Source organism: Equus przewalskii, chromosome 24 (genome assembly GCF_037783145.1).
Source record: "Equus przewalskii isolate Varuska chromosome 24, EquPr2, whole genome shotgun sequence".
Lineage (NCBI taxonomy): Eukaryota > Metazoa > Chordata > Mammalia > Perissodactyla > Equidae > Equus > Equus przewalskii.
This window is the reverse complement of record NC_091854.1, coordinates 26,115,693-26,127,953: the sequence shown is the minus strand read 5'-3', so window position 1 is coordinate 26,127,953 and position 12,261 is coordinate 26,115,693. Positions and strand designations below refer to the sequence as shown.

At 39.7% G+C, this 12,261-nt stretch overlaps 1 protein-coding gene and 1 long non-coding RNA gene across 6 annotated transcripts in view; one reads left to right on the top strand and one right to left on the bottom strand.

Annotated features, from left to right (window-relative positions):
- LOC139079158 (uncharacterized) overlaps nt 1-6,312 on the top strand; it is a 73,685-nt gene extending 67,373 nt beyond the window's left edge. The window contains exons 4-5 of the long non-coding RNA XR_011532507.1: nt 4,725-4,813; nt 5,881-6,312. This is a non-coding gene — a long non-coding RNA (uncharacterized lncRNA). The remainder of the gene's footprint in view (nt 1-4,724; nt 4,814-5,880) is intronic.
- The window catches only part of PTGER3 (prostaglandin E receptor 3), a 245,129-nt gene that overhangs the window by 111,973 nt on the left and 120,895 nt on the right, over nt 1-12,261 (bottom strand). The window lies entirely within an intron of this gene.

The following is a 12,261-nucleotide window of genomic DNA, read 5'->3' as shown; positions in this document are numbered from 1 at the left end:
TATGTCGGACCGGTGGAAGGAAACAGGTAGGACAGCTTAGACACACTGTAAGGGTATACACAAGGAATACAGTTTAGTGAAGTTTGAATGGACTCCTTCTTGGAGAAAGAGTGACATATGTGATGAGACTGATGCCCAACCTCCCGGGAAAGATTTACAAACAAAACTGAGAGAAAAGGACCGATAGTCTCCTAGGCGATCCCTGGAGATCTTGCTCGGAGCTGGGGGGCTTCAGTGCTGGGCTGAAACGTGGGACACTGGCAGATGGTGATATTTGGAGAAGACTGCTTTTGGAGTGTGGTGGCCTTTTGTCTTGTTATGCAAATGCCCACAGACCTAAGTGGACTTTAAATTCCCAAAGGAGGACTGGGGGAGCAGTAAGAAAATACATAGACCTCGGCATTGATACTATATGGACGTGTGTCATGCAGAACAGGTCCCGTGAAATGTGTTGGTTCTAATCAAGAGTTTCTTTGGGCTTTTCCAGATGTCTTGTTGAAAAAGAGACAGATTCAATAAAAATACTATCACTCACAAAATTGAGTAGGTATTATAGTGAGAAGCAGAAATCAGAGGTATCCATTGTCTATTAGTGTTGTGCCAGTTCCCAAGACCGATATTTGCAGTCATTGGTTTATCTAACTTTTTTTGAATACTTATTATGTGCCAGACTCTGTGCTAGCATGGTGATTAAAGATGGGCAACAGGCAGTTCTGACCTTTAAAGAACTTATATTTCAAGATGTATGTGAGTATGGCTATTCAATCTAGGGGAATCTGAGAAAATTTTCACTTCAAAGGCAAAATCTTTTAAAAAAATCATGAAAGCAAGTATGTACCTACCACATATAGCATTGGCAGTATGCAGGAAAGGGGACAACATTCAATCTTCTGTGTCTTCGTCCCAAGCCTAATTTTGGATTTTGAATCTAATCTAATCTACTGAAAAGGACTTTAGCCACAAAAGGGATGGGGGAAATAAAGAGAAAAACAAATATATTGTACTTCAAAAAGGCAAAACCTAAATCAAAGCACAGAGCTGAGATCTGAGGAGAAAATGGAGACCATACAACCTCTATGTGCCTTCCCCTCCCTCACACACAGTGTTAAGCCAGATGATGTAAGAAATATGTTATTACTGACAGTAAAGCTGTAGACTTGTCATCAGATAAAATACTCTCCATCAAAGAAAAATCACTTTCATAGTAGAAAATCCTGGAATATACAGAAATTAATCACCACAAAATAACAACCGAGTGAGAAAAGGAAGGAAACGGGCCCATAAGTCAATTTTCTAAATAATAATAATGAAATGCTTAAATGAAGAGAATAAGACAAATGTATAGTAGACTCTGCAACACTGAAAGGAGAATAAGACTGCCAGGCCCTTCTTTCAGCTGTGCCAACAAAGTAGTAGACTGGAGGAGCCTGAGTGGAGGGCTGTCAATCATTCCCTGTGGTTCACCAAGCTTTGTTGAGAACCTACTGTGTGCCTGGTAGTGGGCCTCACGAAGTGGGCAGTACAAAGCTGAGTATCCTTAGGACATAATGAAAACACACCTCAGTTTAATGGAAAAGCAAACAGTGCTCAGCTACAATGGTGACGTTCAGCCTGTGGTAAGCGCTAGAATCAAGGGTAGGAACCCAAGAAATCAAACAGATTTGAAAAGAAAAGAAGGAGCAGCCTTTATTGATGATGAGTAAATATTTCACAGAAGAGGATGAGACACAGTGATGAAGTCCAGAAAGAGATGGCAGGTGAGCAACAAGAATGGCATACATAAAGGCACAGGGGTGGGAAAGTGCGGGGAATGTTCTGGAAACGGTAGAAAGTTCTGTGTAGCTGTTTGAGGGACAAAGCACAGCTGACTTGTGGACTGAAGACCATATTTAGCACATAAAGGATTTAGAACTTAAACCTATTGGCAAGTGGCAGTTAGAGAATCAGAGGGTGGCATATTGAGCTTAAGGAAAGAAAAATAATTGTAGTATATATGTAGTGGGTTGAATGGTGGCTCCCCAAAAGATACATCCATGTCCTAATTCCTAAAACCTATGAATATTACCTTGTTTGGAAAATGGCTTTTTGCAGATGTCCTTAAGTTAAGGATTTCGAGATGAAAAGATGATGCTGGATTATCTGGATGGGTCCTAGATCCGATGACAAATATCTTTATAAGAGAAAGGTAGAGGATATCTGAGACAGACACAGAGAAGGTGACGGGGAGACAGAGACAGAGTCTGGAGTGTTGTGCTGCAAGCCAAGGAACAAGGTCAAGGAATGCCTACAGCCATTAGAAGAGGATGCTCTCCTAGAGCCTTTGGAGGGAGGTTGGCCCGGCTGACACCTTAATTTCAGACTTCTAGTTTCCAGAACTGGGAAAGAATAATTTTCTGTAGTTTTAAGTAACCCAGGTTGTGATAATTTGTTGGGGCAGCCTTGGGAAACTACCACAACACCTCAAAAGTAATCATTACAAGTGGAATAGGAATGACTAGCATAAAGTACAATGCCTTTCAGTATGCAAATCCCTTTTATACAAATTATCTTATCTTATTTTCATGATAAAATAATGAGGTGGTACTGTTACTTCCCCACATTTTATTATTGGACCTGCGCTTCAAAGGAATAAAATCACTTTTTAAGGTGTCCAGTTTCTACCCCCGACTCTCTTTTTCCTGCTAACCAATGTTGCGGTAGTAAAGAATCATGGTCCTCACGGCCACCACTCCTCCCCATCCACACGTAATTGATGGTTGCAGGTGCATCCAAGTCGCTCTCGCAGTCCTGTGCTGGGGAATAGGCCAGAGAGGGAGGGACCCGAAAGGGACCAAGATTAGGAGATTCTAAATAAGGATAAAAAGGGTAGGGTGGCCTTCTTCAACTTTTCTATAGAGAGTATCACTCCAATACTGAGTAAGATTTTTAAACACCTTAAATCTCTGTTTCCTAGTCTATAAAATAGGCATAATAATCTCTAATTGGGTTAGTTTATGGATTAAATGAACTATCCTTTTAAAAAACAACAACTTTGAAAACTATGGGGACACTGCATGAATGTTCATTATAATTATCAGGGTATAAATGTGAAAGCGGAGTGGCGTGGTGCTCTGATTCGGACCTGACTGTGCTTTAGTATCACCTGAGGAACTTTTAAAACTTGCTCATGCCTAGATTCTTCCCGAGAATGATTAAATCAGAATCTCTTAGAATGGGCCTCAGGCATCATTACTTTTTAAAATCATCTTAAATTATTCTTATGCAAGCTGCTGATTTTGAGAACCTCCGTTGGAGTGAGAAAAGGTAAATTTTGGCATCACATTGACCTGGGCATAAATTCCATAATTGCTACTTTACAAATTGTGTGACCTTGAGCAAGTTACTTAACCTCTCCAAATCTCTGTTTCCTCAACTCAAAACATTTAGCTTTTAATGCTTTTATAAGAATTAAATTAAATGTATGTACAAATGGGATAGTCAGCTCAGGTTAGTTTGACTTCCCCATGCCTCTTACACCACTAACGTCATGGGAGGCAAAAGGGAAGAAGGGAAGGAGGGTTGCATTTACCACATGACATGCATGACATGCTAAAAATTAGCCCCAAGTTGCATTTTCTCAATTTGAAGGGCAGTCATATAGAGATGTGGCTCTTGTGTTATGAATGCAGACACCAATAAATGCAATCATCATGCAGAACTGGTTTCTTATAAAACTAATAGGTTCCCAGAGCTCATAATAATTCCCGTCAACTGTGAAACCAAGTGTTTTCTCATTAATCAATGCCCTAGGAAAGTGTCAAGTGTTCCTATGCTTAGCAAGGTGGATTAGATTAGAGTCATAAGACAGCATTTTTATTGTCAAGGACATTGATGGTCATTGAATGTTAGGTCAGCTGTAACGACCAAAAGTCACTCTGTTCACAGTAATGGAGATGTTCAAAGTTTGGTAATAAGATGGGATGATAGTCGTAGCTTTTGTTGTTATTTTTATTTTAGTTGTGAAAAATCTTCTCCACCCTACAGGACATTTCAGGCTCCAAACTGGCATTTTTATCTTCATTCTCTAGTCTGAAAGAATCGGGGCAGCTGAATCTGAGAAATGTGCTTCTTTTTTCTTAGAAATATACAATCAGTTTGACACAGACTTACAAAGCTCTAATCTCTACACTCTACATCATATACATAATTGGTTGTATTTTACCAACCTTGAGGATGCACGCTTTTAATTTGTAATTATAGCTAAGAAGAGGATACTTGAGTTTATTTAAAATTGTTTGAGGAATATTGATTGCCAGAGGTTATACCTGTCAGACTAGACTCATCATTTGAGCACAGGTCAGTGTGTTGTGAATTGCATTAAAAACTTGTTTATTAAATAAACCATATTTCATTGGTTTTGTCTATATGCTTAAAAAGTAAATCCATGGGGCCAGCCCAGTGGCACAGTGGTTAAGTGTGCGTGTTCCTCTTCGGCAGCCCGGGGTTTGCCGGTTCGGATCCCGGGTGTGGACATGGCACCACTTGTCAAGCCATGCTGTGGTAGGCGTCCCACATATAAAGTAGAGGAAGATGGGCATGGATGTTAGCTCAGGGCCAGTCTTCCTCAAAAAAAAAAAAAACCCAAAAACAAAAAGCAAACAAACAAAAAAGTAAATCCAACTCCAGTAGTAAGAGGAATATCTAGTGATCCAATCATGGTTCCTAATACTGTTCTCCTATAAAAGGAACCAGAGCTCCTTGGCGAAATGGCTGATTCATGGACTCGGGCGGGAAATATACAAGACAAGCCTAAAGCATCTTGGAGCGCCAAAAGGTAAGGAAGTGTAAAAAACAAACCAAAACACACAATCATGGAGATATGTCAAAGGGACATGGCAGCCACAAGAAAGAGTTCTCAATGGCCAAAGAAGGAACATTATGAGTAGCAAAATAAATAAAATCATACCGGACTATAACCTAAAGTATAAAATGACTATCCATGAGTCCATATTGATATAAATAAATGAATGAATAAATAAAAAAATGGAGAACAAACAAATCTCCCATGCAGAAGGATTCCAAATAGTTTATATAGGTCCTCTGTCCTCAAGGAGGTAGAGCCAACTCCCCACTCCTTAAGTGTGGTTGTGCATAGCAACTTCCTCCCAAAGAATGCAGTATGGAAACAGGGGAAAGGGTTTTCATCAGGGTTCTCCAGAGAAACAGGACAAATAGGATACACAGAGATATGTAAGAGGAGATTTATTACAGGAATTGGCTCACGTGGTTATGAAGGCCAAGAAGTCCCATGATCTGCCATCTGCAAGCTGGAGAACGAGGAAAGCCAATGGTATAATTCAGTCCAAGGCTGAAGGCCTGAGAACCAGGGTAGCTGATGGTGTAGCTACCAGTCTGAGGCCAAAAACCTGAGAACTGGGAGCTGCTGGGATAAGCCCCAGAGCCCAAAGGCCCAAGAATCAGGAACTCTGATGTCCTAGGGCAGGAGAAGATGGATGTCCCAGCTCAAGAAGAGAGAGAGTATTTGCCCTTCCTCTGCCATTTTCTTCTATTTGGGGCCTCAATGGATTGGATAATGCCCACCCTCATAGGCAAGGGCAGATCTTCTTTACTCAGTCTAACGATTCAAATACTGACCTCTTCTGGAAGCACCCTCCCAGACACACTCAGAAATAAAAATGTTTTACCAGCTGTCAGGGCATCCCTTAGCCCAGTCAAGTTGATGCATAAAAGTAGCCATCACAAAGAGTAGAAAAGTATGACAAACGCTACCTCAGCCAGCTGATCAAGGTCAACATCAACAGTGGTAAATTATGTTGATAGTATGTGCTCTTGCTATGAGGGGATGAAAATAGCATTTTACTTCTGTGGTCTTTCTCCCAGAAACCCGTAATCCCAGTCTAATCATGAGAAAAACATCAGACAATTCCTAATAGAGCGACATTCAACAAAACACCTGACCAGTACCCCTCAAAACTGTCAAGGTCATCAGAAACAAGAAACATTTTGAGAAGCTGTCACAGTCAAAAGGAGCTCAAGGGGAAATGATGACTAAACATGACGTGACATGCTAGACAGCATACTGGAACGGAAAAAGGGCACAAGATAAACACAAAGGAAATCTGAACGTAAGTCTAGACTTCAGTGAATTATAGCACATCAATATTTGCTCATTAATTGTAACAAATGACAATAAAAAGATATTAATAACAGGGGAAACTGAGTGTGGGGAATATGGAAACTCTCTGTATCATCTTCAGTCTTTTTTGGTAAATCTAGAACTGTTCTAAAAAAATAAAATTTATTTTAAAAAAACAGATAAGACCATGTAATTTGTTCATTGTTGGAGTAAGCAAGAATTGGTTGAGTACCTACTCTACACCAGGGACTTTGGTACGTATTGACGTTAGAAAGATATATAAGATAGGAAGGAAGGAAGGGAGAAAACCGCGTCCTGGAAATTTGCTTTTCAGGATGTTAAAGTTGAGAAAGAGAGATAATAGCATGAATAAATAGTTAAAATACAACAATTAAAATAAATAGAGGAAAACAGAGGAGAATTATTTTTATAATTTTAGAAACGGGGATATCTTTACAAGCAAGTAATTAAACACAGAAGCATTAAAGAAAAGATTAAAACACATGGCTGTATAAAAGGAAAATTCTTCAGGAAAACAAAAAATACCACAAACAACAAAAAAAGGACAAATACGAAAATGGGACAGAATTTACAAGTCATTTGACAAAAGGCTAGTTTCCCTAGTATAGAGAGAATTTTGACAAATCTTTGGAAAAAAAGACCAACAACCAGACAGAAAAATGGGCAAAGCATGCAAAAAGGGATTGCCAATCAATTTTTTATAGTGAGAGAGCTATCGCTTGTTTTCATATGTGTGAAAAGAGATGTAACTTCACAATAAAGAAATGTACATAAAACAACAATAAAGAACCACTTTTAAAAGCCTATCAGATGAACAAAGAGCGAACATTTGCTAATATACTGAGACAGTAAGGATGCATAAAAACAGCCATCTCACATATTGTTTGGGGGAATGTAAAGTGAAATGTGTTCTTTGGAAGATAATTTAGTGATGTTTTAGCAGAAGCTGTTGGCACCCTGCCTACATCCTCGTGCCCCCTACATTTCAGTGTATCCTGGCCTTATTTCCAAAATTCATCATCGCCTACTGCAGTGTGTTCAAATACAGGACGGAGGGCATGCACTGCTTCATGCCATATATTTAGAATATGAGAGATAAGGGCATAATGGGGATGACAAGGACAGTGGAGTTGGCTAGTTGCTGTTAGTGTCATAGGTTTACTGAGGGAAAAAAAATGACAGGCTCAACTATTAATCAGGACACAATGTGAAAGCCAGAAAGTTTCAAAGAACTGTTTATCATTCAAAAAACAGCTCTCAGTTTGCTCCTGGACCTGGTAGAAACTGAGGCTGATGGTGCAAACTCAAGTGACTGTGTCACCAGAGCTGCTTATCCTGAGCTAGTTATTGGTAGATCCTCCAACTCATCAGGTTGAGTGGCACAGTAATAACCCGTCATACAATGAACAGTACATTCGTGATCAAGCCTGAGCACATCAGAGGGAACAACTAGATTACATGAACTGGCAGCCCAGCCCTTCATATGACCTAACTTGTTAAACCAGCGTCTCTCCCTCATGTCATGCCTATGGCTTCATGAAGAGTTCCTACAAGTAGTTGTCAGAGGACAATAAAACCCAGGTCTGATTCACAGATGGGTTGGCTCAATATTCATGTGAGCTGAAAATAGACTGCTTATGTAACACGGCTCCACTCAGGGCTGGTGACGAAAGATGTAGTGAGGGGAAATCCTCACTACTAGGGGCAGAACTTCAAACAACACAAATGGTATGAGCTTGCGCAGATGGTCTGAGTGGGGCAGGATCAACTGTAGCAGGTGCTCTTGGTACATTGACCATATCCTCTCCCCCCTGCCCTTCAGTTCATGCTCGTCAGGCTTCCAGCTGCCAGCACTGCATTTCTTTCCTTCTCTGGCCAATGAAACCCACTTTACCTGCCAGTGAAACAGGTCGGAAGTGTTGGGGAATTAACACCTCTCAGGCAGTAGAATACAGGTGAGCAAGCGGGGGAGGAATATTCTATAACCGAGGTTACAGAGAATTCCCAGCACATCATGATGATAAAAGCAGAGTGACTTTTAGTCTATTTTGTTACTCTTTTAAAAAGATCTACATGCAGTCTCATTATTGCCAAACCCAAGGCAGAGCCTTCCCACTGTCCTGCCCTTGGATACCATGCTCCCAGGATCATACACGGCCCTCAGACTGTGATCAACCTGACAGGACAGGAGTCAGTGCACAAATAGCCTGGCTCCCTCAGCCCCTGAGTGGGATGTCTCTGAGCTTGCATCAATACTGGCTCCTAGAGTTTCCTCAGGATGGAGCCTTAGGCACCCAAACCAGTAACTGATGCATGAGTACACCCATTATTGGCTACTTTTCCTTCCCTGTCTCACTTTTCCATGCCCCTATTGGGTTCCTTCACCACCTAAATTAACTATTTGAATTTGGATCCTTGTTTCCGGGTCTACTTCTAAAGGAACCCAATTAAGGTGTGTATCTATAAAAATTCTAAATGCACTTACCCCTAGCCCCAAGAATTCTACTTCCAGGAATTCATCCTGAATATATACTCAGACATGTGCCCAAAGACATATGATCTTTATGATAACAGTAGTAAACACAGTTAAGTGCTGACTATATACTAGGCGTTAAAGTTCCCTCCTTGTAGTAATTCACTCAATCCGCAGAAAAATCGAATGGCATTACTGTCAAATCCCCATTTTACATGACAGGAAACTGGGGCATACAGAGATTAAATAACCTGATTAAAACTATAAGAGCTAGTAGTACAGAGCTAAGGTTCAAACCCAGGAAATCTGACTTCAGGGTCCATCCTCTTATCTGCTCTCTATAAACACAAGGCTAGTTATGGCAGCGCTGTTTGTAACAGCTAAAAACAGTCCAAATGTCCATCATAGGAGGATGGTTAAGGAAATTTTGCTATGTCATATTAAAATATCTAGAGCTATTAAAAATAATGTTTCTGTACTAATATAGACAGAAGTCCAAGAAATTATTAAGTGAAGAAAGCAAAGTGCAGAACACTATGGTTTTAGATAGGCTTTCAGTCTTGCAAAACCCAGGAGCTGTGTGTACATCCATGTTTCTGTGTGTGTTAACTATCACGAGAACACCTGTTGCCTTAGAAGAGGCCTGTGTGTCAAGCATAGAGGGAGACATACTTTACACTGTAAACCATTTTTTAGTGTTTTAATTCTTTAACATAAGTATACGTTACTCTTTCAAAAAGCTATGCCAAAGATATTGTGTAATCAAGATATATATGCATTGACATGGGAACACAGAGGAAGGAGCAATTCACTCTGCCTGGAAGAGTCTCAGAAGGCCCCATAAAATGTCCTAATGTATGGGTAAATGCAGGAGGAAGTCACTCCCTGCAGAAGCATATTTGAAGGTCCAGAAGTGTGAGAGCTCAGAGGATGCTGGGCAACTGTATACGGTCTAATGTGCAGAGTTGGCAGGAAATGAAGCTAGGAAGAGACTGCTATCAGATGGTCTGTAATACATTAATTCACAAGTGAAGTAAGATATTCAGGCCAACAATAGCTACTGGGCAAAGACGTTTTTACGGTAAGCTTTTTAAAATAGCTTTGAATGCCGTGTGTGTCACATAGGGCATTACAAAGAGGGAAAAGAAAATATTTCAAGTTAAAGAAGAATTCCTGTAAGGAATATTAGTTTTCATCATTCTTATTTATTGCAGAGGGCTTGGGTGGAAATATATTCATTACAAATCAGAGGACTGAACTGAAGTGCCCGCTTCACCGCTTACCAACTGAGCTCAATGTCTTCATCTGTAAACACAGATTGTAACAGTCCAAGCTTCACAGAATTACTGTGAGGTTCATTTGAGATAATTCCTGTAAAGCTATTGCATATTGCCTAGCATTTTAGCATGCACTCAGTAATTGCTACCTATGATGGTTGTCAATAAGTGCTAATAAATAACAATTTCAACATGATCATGACCTTATTGATCTTGCAAGGAACTGAAAACAGTGAAAAGAAGGCATTTCTCTAGGAAAATGAACGTCTGCAGTTTTAATCCAAAGGAATAGACCACGCTCAAAATGATCTCATTTGACTTTTCTGCTGCCAAACTCTAAATGACACTTGTGTTTTGCCTAAAGCCACATGGCTGACTGACAGTGTCACAGTTGTGGGATCTGTCAGCTCATTCCCAACACATGCGCCACGTCCTCTAGTCCAAGCAGTTACACCAGGATGCTGAACGATGGCTGGAACTATTTGACTGTGACTTTAAATGATATCTCAAAAACTCGGAACATTAGCTTTGCCCAAGCAAATACAATGATCTAAAACCACTAGACCTACTTTCACGTTTTAAAAATATTTCAACTATCCTTTCTGCAGAGAGTGCTCACAGCGGTGACATTTACAAAACAGAAGAAACAAATCAAACAAGCACTGGTTTAAAAAAAGTCTCTAAGCAATGTACTGCCAGCAGGATCCTAATTAACTATCACAAAAGCCACCAAAAAGAGGACGTCAAATTTATCATTCTAGATTGAAACCCAACGTGCTTAACCTGAACAAAATATCAGACCAGTATAACCATAGAGAGACATTCAAACAAGCTGGATTAGAGACATTGGTATCTCATATTTGAGTGACTCACTATATTCCTTTTTTAGTACCTATTTTCTGACTTTTCTCTTATACTCAGTCATACTCACCTGTGAAATTTCCCCCTCCATAATTACAGTGACAATTCTTAGTTTCCAAATCAAAACTTAGAGCACTTATTTTGATAACATCAAACAGTCTTATGGGACCAAGGGAACAGATTATCTTAAGAGTGTTTTCTCCCTACATTCTGGAAATCTGATAGTATCCATGTGACAGTTATAGAAATATTTTTCTTCTCTGCATCCTGATCTTCTCTCCCTTAAAATGGGACATATTAAGCTTTGAATTCAAAGTACGTACTTGTGGAGGTGTGAGTTTTGTGAAAGGAGGGGAAAAAATAAACTAGGAGAAGACAAGAATTGTAGGATGGCAGAAACTGAGTACATTGTACAGAGGAGGGGAGAGAGGGCAATAGGACCCTGTATAATGGAGTGTATTAGCCAGTTTTATCAAAAGTTTAGATGAGGTTAGATTTAATGAAACTGCAAAACTCAGAGAGGAAATAGTATGATAGCTTAAATGGAAATGACAATTTTGTTTGTTTTTGATTGCACAATGAATAAAAGGGCCTCAGATAAATAACGTTTATAGTTATTTTTCACTTTCAGCAGATTGCCTTCATCATTTATTAAGCAACCTTCAGGGAGAAAAACAGACCCCTACTTTTTGTAGCAGAGCTATAAAATTTCTTAGTGCTTTCATGATCCTAAATATTCATAACCATGATCAAAGAAAAGATTCATTCCTCAGGAAACAGATCATAGTAACATCAAAAATTGCTCTAATGTTTCATTGACATCTATACACATTGTGCAGACTCAAAGAAGTATTGGTAGATCTGGCTGGCCATGGATCAAAGAGCTCAAACTTTTAGTGACTTTGGGTGTTCTTGAGGAGATAACATAATTACAAGATGCTATAAAATCGTAGGCAATTTTTACATGTGCTCAACATCCACACAGCTTTGAACTCTCATTACAGGATCCAGGAGACCATTTCTTTCTTCCTCAGTGTAACACCCAGCTCTTTCCATCTTACAGCAGAAAAAAGAAATAGAGAACGCTCCAGTCTATGATCTTTAAAAACTGTAACATAAGCAATAGCTTATTTATTGAATTGGTTCAAGTGAAATTTCATAGAAGTTGTTTATGTAATGGGAGATAGAGACTTTTAGACTCTCCTTCCTTAGTAATGGTCAGTCTGAGTTTTAGCTGGGTACATGATCACACAGTTGAAAGACTAAATCTCCTGGCCTCCCTTAGCAAGTTGTGGCCGTGTAGCTCAGGTCAATGGGATGGTAGCAGAAGTGATGTGGTCAAAGTCCAGTTTATGCCCTTAAAAGAGAAGATTTGCCTTCCACTTCTTTTCTCTCTTTCCCAGTGGCTATCATGTGGACATAATGGAAGGAGCTGGAACAGCTTTTTTAATTCACAAGATGAAAGCTGCATGTAGAGAATTTCAGAGCGAGAA